This window comes from Marmota marmota, unplaced genomic scaffold (assembly GCF_001458135.2).
Source record: "Marmota marmota marmota unplaced genomic scaffold, marMar, whole genome shotgun sequence".
Lineage (NCBI taxonomy): Eukaryota > Metazoa > Chordata > Mammalia > Rodentia > Sciuridae > Marmota > Marmota marmota.
In genome coordinates, this window is record NW_025999949.1 from 17,509,302 (window position 1) to 17,524,360 (window position 15,059).

The 15,059-nt window shown below is 37.5% G+C and overlaps 1 protein-coding gene across 6 annotated transcripts in view; it reads right to left on the reverse strand.

Moving 5' to 3' along the window:
- The window catches only part of Samd12 (sterile alpha motif domain containing 12), a 384,995-nt gene that overhangs the window by 225,869 nt on the left and 144,067 nt on the right, over nucleotides 1-15,059 (reverse strand). The gene's annotated exons all lie outside the window — the stretch shown is intronic.

Consider the following 15,059-nt stretch of genomic DNA (forward strand, 5'->3'; position numbering starts at 1 on the left):
CAGGTTTGCTTCAGTTTCAGAACCTGTAACAAAAAGCAGCAAATCTAGCAACATCTACTTACTCTTCTTTTTTCTTTGATTATGTTTGAGGCAAACTTCACTTTATGGCAAATAAAATTCGGGATAAAAAATATAATTCATTTTCTTCAGTAACGTCAAGTTTACTTTTAAAACAAATTTGAGCTAAAAAGAAAACCTCACTGCCCCAATTTTAGGGAAAAAAAAATAAGGAAAAGTGGTACAGATGGTGAGAAGAAAATAGTAAACATAGTGGGAGGAATATGTAGGGATTCTCATTTGGAAAGCTTAGGGCTCAGGTATTATTTTTTTATCAATGTATTTTCAATTGAATGGTTCTTTGAGCCATCACAAAATAATTCCAAAAAATACTTAACCAAATTTTTTTTACTATGATATTTGTTTCCCCTTTCACTCTTATTAAGTGTGACAGATTCTATTTTTCAAATATGACCATACATATGCAGGAGGGTGAGGCTATATATATCATTCTATGACTTCATATGTAAATCAGACATAAATGTGTGTATATATATACATATATATACACATATGTGTGCACATGTGTACATATGTGCACACATATGTATTTGTTCTCATTCAATGTGACTGAGAATACTTATTTGCACTGGTATTGGATTGATGTTTCCGCCAGTTGAATTTCAGCAGGGTATGTGACCATCATGACCAAGGTGGTACAGTGGAATTGATGTTATGTGATGTCTGCTCGTAGCACTCACCCTTAGAACATAGCCACCATGGTATGAGGAAGCACAAGCCACATGAAGAGACCATGCACAAGAATATTTGCCAATCCTCCAGCTAAGGGTTCAGCTGACAGCTACCACTTACCACTTGACAAATGAGTAAACAAGCTTCATATGATTCTAGCCTCAGCCTCAGAATCTTCTCATTGAGGAACCCAGACACCATTATGCAAATACAAGACTTCTTTGCTGTATCAAGTGAATTCCAGACTCATATAATTGGTGAGCATCAAAAATAATTGTTGCACACTACCAGTGTTTTAGGCTAATTTCTTTTGCAACACTAGTAACTAGCGAGGAGAGCAGCTGCTATAACTTTGTGTTCCTTAGAGTGCATTGCATTTAATAGATGTTCTGTGAGGGCACAATGAAAAAGTGAATGAGTAAAAATAAACGATTTTCACTTTATCTGTGTTCCCAGGTCCATGTGACTATCCCGTCTGCAGTGAGTTTCAGGTCCAGCCCTCCCTGCTCTTCCCTACAGTGTGTTGTGCTTGCATGGCTCCTAATCAACATGGCTTCCTCTGCCTACCACCCTTCTTCAGTCCCTGGTCTCTGCCACCATTTTCCTTCTAAGCTCTGTGTGAAATCATACTGATTGTTTCCTAATTTTGATGAGAAAGGAGAACCTTGGGCATGGGGGTACAAATAAGTACTTGTTTTTTTTGTTGCTATTGATGTTGATATTCAGTCTTTTTTGGCCATCATTACTTTCTTTCCTTTGCAAGATTAGGAAACCAGAATTTAAGATCTTTCAGGTGGAAATGCAGTTACCACCATGTTTCACAAGTCAGCATCTCTGAATCTGGCTCTCTCCTGCTCTAAAAACTTTCCTTCAGATTAACTGAATGAGTTTAGAGCTGACACATCATTACCCTGAAACTCTTGCAAGTTTCTTGCAAGTACAGCTAATCACATTTTTTGAAGACTCCTATAAACCAGTCAGAGAAGGCTGTAAATTAGGCAGGGGGATGGAGTTGCTTATACATCAATATATTAAACTTCCTTCTTCCTGAAAGGTCATTCTTTAACTGGCTCATTTCCCACGCAACAGACGAGTCCGCACCAAGACTAACCCATTCTGCTGGGCTTCAGCTAAAGATTTACCCAAAATTGCCAAGTCAACTCAGAACAATCCTGACCCCATATGCATTTGTTGTATATTCTCCTTTTGTCATAAATTCAGTAGTTCTGAGGCTAACAGTCAAGGAACTGGTTCACTTTTCCTTCAGAATATATTCTCGCTAAGTAATAATTTAGAATCAGTTGCTTGGACAGGAGTAAATACAAAGCTTAAGACTTTACAAACCCAGAGGGAAATGTCTCCATATAAACTGGTATAACAAATGAAACAGAGAATAAAGATTCCTACTATTAACAAGGGTTGTTTATCTCCTCTTAACCAAAGGGCAATAAAAGTATCAACCCTATTTATCAGCTGATTCTTAGCTTTGGTTGAATTATAAAATTGTTAATAGTTTACCACACGTTAACTTGATAAGCCATTATGACAATGTTTCTGGGTTCTCAGAGATAGTCTTCATTTTTTTTTTTTTTTTAATTTCTGTCTGAGCCTCTCTTCTTGTAGCACCTGGGTGAACCAGTCATACCTCCTTCCATTGTCACCATCCCCTCCCCAACAGCAGTCAAGTTTGGGGAGTAAATGCCTTAATCTGATGCCTTTAAGGATCTCAACATTTATTTCTGTGTGCAAAGTGGAACAACAATGAAGGACACATGTTAAATTACCCTCTGTGGCATTTAACAGACTGCCCCATGGAAGGTGGGGACAGAAGGCTGGAAGGTACCATATCCTTCTACTACTCTCTCATCCTCTTCCTCCCAATATTAACCCCTCCCTTTACATCCATCACTAGCTGATCATTTTCTCTGATTTGCTGCCAGGTCTTTTTTTTTTTTTTAATTTCCTCACAGTAGGAACCTCAACCAAAATAAGAATAGTTCATAAAACAAAGAGATAAAGCATTTCATATTTACTAGGAACAGTAAGCTAATAAGAAAAAAACATCCCGCCCCAAGGCAAACATTAAGAAAACATTTACTCCAGTTGCTTTCTCCATGTTCACTTCTAGAACATCATTCCTAGATTTACAGCCCTGGAGACAATTTTGGTTTGTTCTGCTACCCTGAAAGAAGGTGGAGGCAGTTTATTATGGTAACCTATATGCATTATGACACCAAGCAGAATTCCAGGCATTTCCTTTCGGAATTGGTCCTCCTGGCCTTTCTATAGACAAAAGGGAAAATGCATTTCAGATGCCTTTAATTTCCATTTTACGAGACTTTATAAAAAATACACATTTCTAAGGAAAAGGTTGTTTGCAAATTGTTTTTGTTTTTTTTTAAATGATTCTTATTTTAATTTGCCTTCATACAACAACTTCAACTGTGTTTTATAATAATTTCTGATTTGTGTTTAACTGGAAAGAACTCTTAAGCATTTAAGTTTTCCAAGATAAACATGAAGCTTTTCTGCTAAATAATAAAAGAGTTAAATGTTTTAAAGAAATTTGGTATGGAAAGGACATATTACAATATGCATTTGAAGTTAAATTTTATTTTCTAATTTAATTATCCCTTATCTTTTTGCCATATAAATTCTCTTTTAATTTACTTGGTTTTGGTTTATAAGAGAACACTGCAATTTTAACTTCCTAATTGCTGAATAAGCTCTTAACTAGGCGAACTTACATGAGACTTCATCCATAGATTGTGAAAAAGTAGAGAACATTCAGATGGATTCCATCCAATGGTAGAACAAGGGAGAGTTATGGCTAAGCACCAGAAAGTGGCAAATGTCTTTTCAGCATCTCATTAGATGCCACTGTTTCCAAACTCTAAGAACTCTCTTCCCTTACTATCTTTCAATGTTCTGTAGCTCCTTGTCCTCTCTTTTGCTGGCTACCATTGTGCCATCCTATTCAAAATAGGAGGGAGGGAGGGAGGGAGGGAGGGAGAGAGAGAGAGAGAGAGAGAGAGAAACTGAGACTGTAGAAAGAGAAAGGAGGAGAGGGAATAAGAGGGGAAAGGGAAACATAGAATCAACCATTGATGTCTACTTTAGCAGTTTTTAATGTTCATTTACCTGAAGAAAGGTAGAAAGGTCCTCTATGAGCAAGAGGAAATGCTCAGCATTTGATCTAATTAATTTTAAATACTAGTAATGCCCCCTTCTGTCACTCTGATTCTTTCCTGGAAGGAGGTGGCTAGAAAACTTTTAAAAATTTATCTTGCCTGCTTTATCTGATTCCAGGGTAGCCTGGGATTCACTTTTAATGCTCATTCTTGGGTTTGAACCAAAATATTTCAGAACGAATAAAGTTGTTAAACTTCACATCTTCCAAAAAGAAACCATATCACTGCCAGAAGGTTTCCAGGTAAAAGATAAACACATTTATTTCCTCTTGGGTGAATGAAAGACAGATAAATGTAGTGCTATTTGACATTCGTTCATCTTTGCTGCTTTCACATCACCTGGATCATTTCCTGCTTCCTAAACTGTGATGCTCCTGAGAAGGGTTAATAGTTTCTAAGTAGCAGCACTGGGGAAGCAATTTGATCAGCTTTACCAAATACATACTGTGGCATCATAAGGTGTCTTTTTTTTTTTTTCCCAACTGTTTCTCAGATGGTATCTATTGCAAAACTTTTACATTTACCATTTTCCTCCATTAGCTCCTGTGACTTGCTGCTATTTCCTTCAAAAGGTAGTGTCCTAAATGTGCTAACTACAAAAATGAAATCTATCTGATGAAAAGCCTAACTCTTTATTACGACTGAGACACATCACAGACTCAAGCTGCACTTAAGAATCTCACTCTTTGAATCCTCTACAAATGAACTGCTGTCAAACCAGTGATCTCTTATCCTGAATGTAGATTTTTCTGGACCTCAATTTGTGTTTACAGGTGTCAACTCATTATGTCAAATCTTTATTAACCAGTGTATTGGTTATTCGCCTACATTTGCATCATCCATGTTGAAGAAAAAAAGGTTCTATTTTCTCTTAATTTGCCCATATCAAATTTAGGGAAGATCTTTTTCATTCCTAAATGCTGAGAACCACAGGCTCACAGAAATTGAAAGTTTAAAGGTATTTGAAAAATCAATTAATTCAAGTTTAAAACTGAAGTAAGAATCCAATTCACTGTAAGACACCTCAAATAGTGGCTGATAGAGCGGAACTATGATGACTATATCAAGTTGTGTAAGTGAGAGTGTATACGTGTGTGCATTGAAACAACTTCATGTGGATAAAGACTAAATGTCAGTTTCCTAATAGAAAATGATTACCCTCTCACTCCCATCCCATCCTGTTTTTTTTTTTTTTTTTGGCTGCATGAAATTTGAGGAAACACTGATCTAGATTCAAGGATCTCCCTGAAAATTCAAAGCATTAGGAAAGTATTATCTTTCTCACTGACTGGGACCCACCTTTTAAAAAAATGCAAAACAAGCTTCCTCACTACCCTCTAATTTCTATTTCAAAAGCAAATCAGTGCTCTTATTTCCTTATCATTAGATAGGCCGATAAACCCCACAATGTCACCCACTCCTCTCCCTATACAACCAAAACCTATATGTAACTGACCACGTTCCATGTATCCAATACGTAAACAAACTCACCATGTCCAAGATGAACCTCGTATTCTTTACCCCCAAACCGCTCCATCTGTCACTTTCAACGTCTCATCTGATACCAATCCAGCTGATAAAATCTCTTATCTGATAGAAACTTCCTCCTAGTACTGAGGCCTGAAATCTTGGATTCACCATTGACTATTCTTTCTTTTATAGTCCACATCTAATTTACTGGAGAAACCTGAAGGTTCAACTTTCAAATACATCAAACTCCATCTCTCCCAACACCCTCACTGCCACACTCCTGCCCGGAAACGCCATCCTGCCTCACCTAGAGTGTTGCCTCTGGGAATCTCATACACTATCAAGGTGTTCTGTTCCTTCCTGGACTTCATTTTATTTTTATTTTTAAAATATTTTATTTTTTAGTTGTAGTTGGACACAATCCCTTTATTTTATTTATTTTTATGTGGTGCTGAGGATTGAACCCAGGGTCTCGCATGTGCTAGGTGAGTGCACTACCACTGAGCCACATCCCCAGCCCCATGGACTTCATTTTAAATCTTGGAAATGACTTACAAGGTCTCACACAACCTGGCTATCGAGCATCTTTGATGTCATCTTTATTAATTTTCCTGCTCCATTGCTGCTGCCAAAAAATGCCAACCATGACTACTTCTTGCTCTTCCCCTAGACACCTCCATGTTAATTCCTCACTTCCTTCAAGCCTTTGTTCAAATGCTCCCTTCTTAGCAAGTTATATCTGGATCTCCCTGTTTAATAAAGCCAACTCCTCTCTGGTGCATCCAGTACCCATTACCTCACTCCAGTGTTTCTTTCCCCATGACACGTACCATTAAACACACTACATAATTCACTTATTTTATCTCCTGTTTATTATCTGTCTCTTTTCACTGCTTCGTGCTCGGCACAAGGGCTAGGGACTTATTTTGTGAAGAATCTCAAACTTTAGAACAGTGCCTGGCATAAGACAGGCACTCAATAATTATCTGTTGAGCAAATGGAAGAACTGTCTGGTCCGTCATCATATATCACAGCTCCTACATCTTTTGAGTGTCAGAAAACTGGTGCAGGTCCCAGCTGTGCTCTTGACATTCTCAGGTTGGGACTAAAACAGCCTTTCCTCCAATTAGATTTCTCCTAGACTGAGCCAAAAATGCAGAGGCAGTCTAGCACTATAATTCTTAGTAAGATAGCTTACATTTCAGATCCTCATTTTTTTTTCTATTTTTGACAGAGAGAGTGATATGATGAAACAAGCTTGGCGTTTGGAATCACGCAGACCTGGAATGAAGGGCAGCTCTGGCATTCACTAGCACTGTGGACACTGGGTCAATCACTGAACTTTTCTAAACAGGTTTCTCAATATACTGCAGTTAATTCCTACCAATGGGTTGTGCAGATTTAAAATGTTTTTTTTTCCTAAAGCATTTACCCAGGGTCTGTCCCATACCATGTGTTTAGAAAGTGTGTGTTAATAGCTCTTGAGTGGTTTTCATATGCTCTTTGGCTGGATTCTCCAGGCGGATTTGGGGAAATGGGAGGGCAGCACAGTGGGCCATCTTGGGAGTCTGGGTGATGGGAGTTGTGGGCATGGTGAGATGACGTTAGGTGTAGTCACTAAGACTGAAAGAAGAAAAAATAAAGCTGATAGAAGACTAGAAAAAAAAGTTGATAAGGAGGAGGAAGAAAAGGCACAAGAGGAAGAGGTAGGTACAAGACCAAGAGGAAACATATAGAAAAAGGGGGAAAAATGATAGATACTGAATCAAGAGTGGAAAAGAAATGCTCCTTCTTATGAGGGCAACTCCTAATTATCATTAGAACCACACAAGCATCACCTTTTGACTTCCAATGAGGAGTTGTCCATGGGTTTCCCTCTGAGACTCCAAGTTAGCCTTTCCCCATTTTAAGGGACATTGTGTGCAAAGTGTCCTAATCCCATGCCAAAGATACAGCCAGATTCCCCAGGGACCTCACAGAGCTATTATAAAGGTGTACAACCCAGATGTGCAGATGCTGCTGCTCAAAAGCTGTAAAACAGATGCTCCCAGGCAATGCTGGTGAGATCTGCTGGCCCTACATGCATGCCACTGGGCATCGGGTTTCCAAAAACAAAGGAACAAACAGATGTGTCCAGGCAGTCAACAAGGAATAAGGTGTCTCTGGCATCCTGGACAGCTCTGCTTATGGAGGCCTGCTCCTCCTATTGGCCCAGATTGTGCAGCCTGTCAAGAGAAATCCAGGAGGAGAGAATCACACTGTACTTTGTGTCTGCTCTGTCTTAACAGGAAAATCCATCACTCAACCATGTCCTCTGGGAAATGCAGTGCATGCAAGACACAAAGACACACTTACACTGAGAAGGTACCTTAAGAGCAAAAACCCCTGTGTGAACATTGGATGAATAAAAGCATAACAAAAACAAAATGTGGACTAAAAAATAAATGGTTATTGATCCTAATTATCTCATACTTCAATGTTTCCTTTGGAATAACAATATGTTAGGCTGATAATAAGGATGTCCTCAGTGCCAAAGGAACCAAATGTACTATGATTGGCGGTCCTCGGTCGTAAGTTGACTTCTATATCCCCACCTCTTTGGTCTGGGGGAAAAACGGGGCCATGTGGCTTGCTAACAAAAGATTGTGACCGTGGTGATGATGGGCCAGGTCTGGGCTGACAACTCCAGAGATCTGGCATCCTTGCACATGTTCTTGCTCTTTTGAGAGCCCTATGAGAAAGGTGCAAGGTCCAGGCTGGCCTAGGAATGTGGCAGAAGAGCAGGCTGGTGCCATTCCACACAGAGGATGAGATACAGTGTTCTAACAGAGCATGGGAAGAAGGGTTTTGAGGATTTTAGATAAATCATCTTTAATCTTTCCAACAACCTACAAAGAAGTTATTGCATCTAGTTTACAAAAGAAACAGGCTTGGAGAGGTGAAGGAGCTCATCTGGAGTTACACTGCCAGTGGATTTCAGAGCTGCATTCTGTCCAGGTCTGCAAGAATGCCACACTCCGTTCTTACTTCACAATGTCACTCTAGCTTGATGGATATAGTGGGAAAAGAAGGATCAGAAATGTGAGTTATCTTTTTGATTATTCAATTAAGACAAATTTGTTCAAAGACAATCCTGTCTTTGTTCTGATCTGGGTATGCCAAGAGCAGAGTGGGGCTCAAAACCAGTCTTCTGCCCCTAGTCCAGGGCTCTTCCCATTTTCCGTGTGGTGGAAGGAAGCACATTTTCTGCTATTTACATTTTGCACTGCTAATCTCTTTCAATTGTATCACCAGTAAAGTGAGAAAGCAAATACCTACTCTGCCCATATTACAAAGTAGTCAAGATCAAATTAACTAATCAAAGAAAAATAAAGCAGAATTTTTAATTTGGAGGCTTTTAAATTTTTTTTTTTTAAAGAAAAGAGAGGGCTGATAGGTCTGAGGGAAGACTCAACTACCCTTTCTGTTGGCCCTCAAGAGAAAGCAGAAGCACTACAAAATGTTGATGCAATGACTGTTATAAGGGAGTGGGAGTGAGGATCTCTGGGGATTGGAGAGTCTAAAAACTCTAGAATCTGTTAGGGCATTGGTCTGTGCAAAGTTTCCAATACTAGTTTTGGGCTTTAAAAGTTAAATTTACTCAAATGAGAGCTATTATGGTTTGGACATGAGAAGTGTTTCCCTAAAAGCTCATGTGCTAGAAACAGGATATCCAATGTAGCAACATTCAAAGGTAAACTGATAAGATTATGAGAGCTGGAGTCCTGTCAGTGGATTAATCCATTTGATGGACTCATAATTTGAAAGAATTACTGGGTGGGTGGGCAGATGGAGTGTGACTAGAGAAAATACATCACTGGGGGCATCTGTCCATTGACCTTCCCCTCTCTGCTTCCTGGCTTCCATGAACCAAGCAGCTTTCCTCTGCCAACCCTTCCATCATGCTGGTCTGCCTCACCTATGCACACACAACAATAGAGTTGGCCAACCTGGGCTGAAACCCTTGAAACTGTGAGCCCAAAATAAAGTTTTGCTCCTCTAAGTTATTCTCATCAGCTATATTGGTCACAACAATGAAAAACTGACTAACATAATAGCCAAACCCCCAGCTCCATGACTTCTTGCTCATAAAATAGTTTGCCTCTCTGTCCAGTTCAACCATATGATGAATTAATGTTATGGATTGAATATCATGTCCCCTCAAAATTCAAATGTTGACATCCTAATTCTCAACTTGAATTTGGAGATAGGGTTGTTGGGGAAATAATTAAGGTTAAGTGAGGTCATAAGGCTCCAACTGGTAGAATTAGTGTTCTCATGAGATGCCAGACAGCTTTTTCTCTTCCACCACATAGTGAGTGAGTGGCCATCTTGGAATCAGGAAGAGGTCCCTCATCAGACCCTGGCCATGCCAACATACTGATCTCAGATGTCTGGCTTCCAGAACTCTGAGAAAATACACTTCTGCTTTTTAGGCCCCCCTGTCTGTGGTACTTTGATTTGGTAGCCTGAGCTGCCTTCACATAAGGACAGACTAGTTCAAAGAGAATGCTAAATTCAGAGAAAATAGCCCAAGAGTCTAAGATGGATAGAGCTTTGAAAAAAAAATCTCACTTCTAGTTTAGCTTTTTCCTGATTCTAGTGAGAAGCATTATAAGTAATCCAGAAAACACATTTTGTTACATATATGCTTTTACTTTCAAATACTGGTTTTTAAATAATTAAGGAAAATTTTGACTGAGTATTCACACTATTAACATAAAATATCATTATTTTTTATAAACTGCTTATCCAGAATCTGTCCATGCACACATCTTCACACAGCCATATTGTCTTCTGAACAAATAATTATATATCTTTATTTGATTAATAATTTAATTAATTTTATGCTTCTACAGTCATCCTGCTTATTTGTAATCTTCTTTTGCTATCAAAGAAAGTATGCATGTGGTTTAAAATAATAAATTATACAAAAGGACTTATATTAAAAAATATGCTTTTTGTCCTATCTCTTTACATTGGCAACTTTTTCTTAACATTAGGACCCATACCTAGTCCTAAGTCAAAGATCTTCCTTTTACAACTTCAGTTGCGATCTCCAGGAGCAACTTATAAATGCTATTTCTTTTTGGTCTTTTTAGTTTATCACATTTAGAGAATTACCTACTGATATCCCAATAAATAATTAGGACTTATCACACATAGTAGCTATCTTGTCTCATCTACTATTCCAAATGTTTGCAGCTGGTATTATTAATTAATATAATTAATTATCATTGAAACATTTAATAATATTCTTAAATTAATGATTTTCCAAATAACAACTTCATTTTATTTTTTAAAAAATCTACTTGTTTCCTTTTTTCTAAGTTCTCTCATATTATCTACAGTATTACTTTTCTATTGTCAAGGTTAATAATGGATTTATTCAGTCTTACAACCTCTATCTGGTCAGTTATGTTGTGATGGGTTGATTCAAAGTTAAAAATCTTTAAGCAGTATTTATTATGATCATGAAGAACTACTCAAATATGTGACAATTAGTCTGGTTTGGATCATTTTTTCTCCTATCACATTCAAAGTCATATCCATTCAGAATCTCAAAGTTTCCCAGCATAAGAAGCAGATAGACTTTGTTCTTTTCTTTTTAACATTTTTTAATTTTTAAAATTTTCTTCTAACTAGTTATACATGACAGCAGAATTCATTTCATTTCATTGTACACAGATGTAGCACAACTTTTCATTTCTCTAGTTGTACACTATGCAGAGTCGCACCATTTGTGCAATCAAACATGTACCTAGAGTAATGATGTCTGTCTCATTCTACCATCTTACCTGCCTCCGTGTCCCCTCCCCTCCTCTCCCTCTCCTTTGCCAATCAAATTTCCTTCATTCACCCCATCCCCTGCCATTCTGGATCAGCACCCACTTATCAGAGAGAACATTCAGCCTTGGGTTTTTGGGGATTGGCTTACTTCGCTTAGCATGATATTGTCCAACTCTATCCATTTATCTGCAGATGCCATAATTTTATTTTTTTAATGCTGAGTAATATTCCATTGTGTATATATACCACAGTTTCTTTACCAACTCATCTGTTGAAAGGCATCTAGGTTGATTCCACAGTTTAGTTATTGTGAGTTGAGCTGCTATAAACATTGATGTGGCTGCATCATTGTAGTATGCTGATTTTAAGTCCTTTTGGTATAAACAGAGGAGTGAAATACTTGGGTTAAATGGTGGTTCCATTCCAGGTTTTCTGAGTGGACTTTATTTTCTCATATGCCAGCCATTGCTTAAATTCATGCCATAGTTTAGTTTCCTTCATTTTTGGAAGAAATATTCTTATGAAGTTTTGGGGTCTTTGTGGTATTTAATTTCCTTTCTTTTTTTCTCATTTTTTGAAGCATCAACATTTTTCAAAGACTTCCCAAAGAGCTACCTCATGAAGTCTTCCTTGCTCTAGAATAGATTGGCTGCTCCCCAGATTTGCTATGTAGGGGACACTTAGGATTTGCCTCTCTTGCTCCAGGATGGGTGAGTGGATGGATGTGCTATTTCCTAGATTCTTGTTTTCCCATTTCTCAGTTTATGTCTTCTTTCTGCTGGAACACATTCTTAAGCACTTTCCTAAGCTGCCGCAGTCTGGCTGCAGCAAAATAACCGGGGGGTGACGAACAACTTGTGTAGATTGTTGATACAGCAGGAGTGGGAGCCGTTTATTGCCGGACAGGAGCGGTATTTATACATTCCACACAGCTTATCTAATTAGCATAAACTAGATACATCAGTCAACCAATAAGGAATCTCTACACTTAATGGCTCGCTGGCGTTACTTCACAAACCACTCCCTCTGGCAATATGCCAGGCGCCATCCAGACTTGTTTACAGACTCTAACATTCCCCTGGCAAAATGCCAGGTGTTATTTTGACTTGTTTACAGACTCTAACACTAAGCAAGGGTTTGTGGGACATAAACATTCTCAGATCTTGCACATCAGAAAGTCTTCACTCTTCCTTTACACTTAGATTGATAGGATGGGAAGATGTAGCATTCTAAAGTTGAAAAATAGATCCCTCGCAATTCTGATGGCTTCTCTCTCCAGCTTACTATCTTTAAATAGTGCTGTGAGAAGTTTAATTTGACTCTCTTTGCTTTTTGGGGTATCTTGGTTACATTTCTCTGTACAAGGCTTTAGGATATTCATTGTTTTTTATATATTGACATTTCATGAGAATGTACTTAGATACGGGTCTTCCTTCACTCTTCCTGACAGGCATTCAGTAGATGCTTTCAACTTAAAGGTTGAGTTCTAGTGATTTTGTGTTACTATTTTTGTGTTATATATTTTAAAATAAGTATTATTATTATTTTTTAAAATATATCCTCCATTGTCTATTCTCTTATCTAGAGCATGTTTCATTAAAATTGGATCCTCCAGATTATTTTTATTAATATTTATTTTTAATTGTTTTAAATATACATTACATCAAATTGCCATCTTATCCATTCTCAATCTAAGTAGTAACAACTACATTTATACTGTTCTGTACCCATCACCAGCATTCATGTCCACAACTCTTTTTACCCTGAAACTTTATACCTATCACACAATACTTCTTTATTTTGTCTCCTCCTAGTTCCTGTCAACAACCATTCTACTTTGTTTCCTATGAATTTGGATACTGTGAGTATCTCCAATAAATGGAATCATGTAGTATTTGTATTTTTGTGACTTGTTTATTTCATAGCATGATGTCTTCAAGTTCATCCACCTTGTAGCCTGTGTCAGAATTTCCTTCTTTTTGAGGCTGAATAATAAAATTCAATTGTAAATGTGTATCTCACTTCACCTACTCATCTACTTATGGACACTTAGGCTGCATTCACCTTTTGACCTTGTGAGTTATGTTGCAATGAACCTGGATGGGCAAATATCTCTTTTGAGATGCTGCTTTCAATTTTTTTCAGGTATAAATCTCAGAAGTTGAATATTTTCAAAAAACATTTTTATCACTATCAATTCATATCTTCTACATTAGGTGCCAGCAAAGTGAATGATTGTGACAAAGACCAGGTGGCTTGCAAAGCTGAAACTATTCACTTGCCCTTTGTAGATAAAGCTTGCTGAACCCTGTTTTACATGATGATTTTTCTCAATTTCATCTGTCAAATCACTTATTACATTTTAAATTTTATTTTAAAATTTTACTTTAATTCCCAAGGACCATCCTAGTTCTGATTTCTTTTTCAAAGCATCCTGGACTTTTAAAAAATGGATGATTATATATATATATATATATATATATATATATCTCACATGTATTATCTTTTTATTGATTCTTTTTAATTTATACATGACTGCAGAATCCATTTTGACAAATTATAAAAGCATGGAATATAACTTTTTCTAATTCCATCTCCAGTACCTCCTTTTCCCTGAGGATACTAAAGTTTTTCAAAGGAGAACTGATGTTTTTCAAACATTTTCTTTCAACATATTTGACTTGATCTCTGGGTTACCTGCAAATAACTGGTTTATATCTTTGTTTCTTAACAAACAAGCAAAAAAAAAAAAAACCCAAAAAACAATGAAGTAATGAAGATCTCACTGGGATTTCTGCATACTTGTATTGGACTTCTTGACTGATGGAATTTTACTCAGAGTGTCCTAGGGCCACAGTGAGGATAATATTGCTCTGTGGTACTAACATCCATGCAATATGCTCCAATTCATCCCATATGTGTTAAACAGACACATTCACATATACATTTCAGGGACAGATGATGATGATTTGCTTTTGCTATATTCTGGCCATTGGGCTTTCTTCCTAGAAGTTGAAGTGGGCAGGGAGAAGAATGCTTGATAAATATTTCTTTAATTATTCTCCACTTTATGTTCTGTTTCTCAGTCCTGTCCCCAAGGCTAGAGCCTCTTTAAAAATTTACTGTCACATCAATTCTCTCCTGGCGCTACAAATACCTGCTCTATGTATATTTTGGTCACAGTCTTTCTACTTGGTTTCCCTGTATCTTCTTCACTCAGTCATTTCTCTTCTGCTCCATTCTCATTTTTACTACTATCTTATATTCTTATTTTTTCTAATGGAATTCAATGGGAAAAGGAATTAGACACCTATGTTCAGTTTTACATCTTGTATAGGAGATCTCCATTTGCTTAAAAAGTATTGCCATGACATAATTTACAAGTGCAAAAAACTATGTTCACACACAAAAGTATGTTTGTATGCACTTACATTTCACTAAAATGCTCCAATTTAATCATTCCCCTATAAGTAGACATTTAGATTTTTTTCCAATCTTCTGCCACTATGTATTGTGAAAGTACTTAACCTCTCCCTATGTCCACCTCCAGCCACTATCCCATTTGTCTGGTCTCATCCCAGCTAAACATCATGGAAGAGTTGTCTAGGTAACAGTCTGCTTCCCTTCACATTCTAGTTGGGCTTCCCTCCCCATCCTTCCACTGAACATGCTCTTGTCATGGTCTCCAAGGCATATAAATTGCTAATTCCAATACTACTTCTTTCAATATCACACCTTTTATCATGTGGTCTCTTGGAGCCGTCTGACTCAACAGCATACACTTTCTTCTCGAAATGCTTTTTTATTTGGCTTTCATAC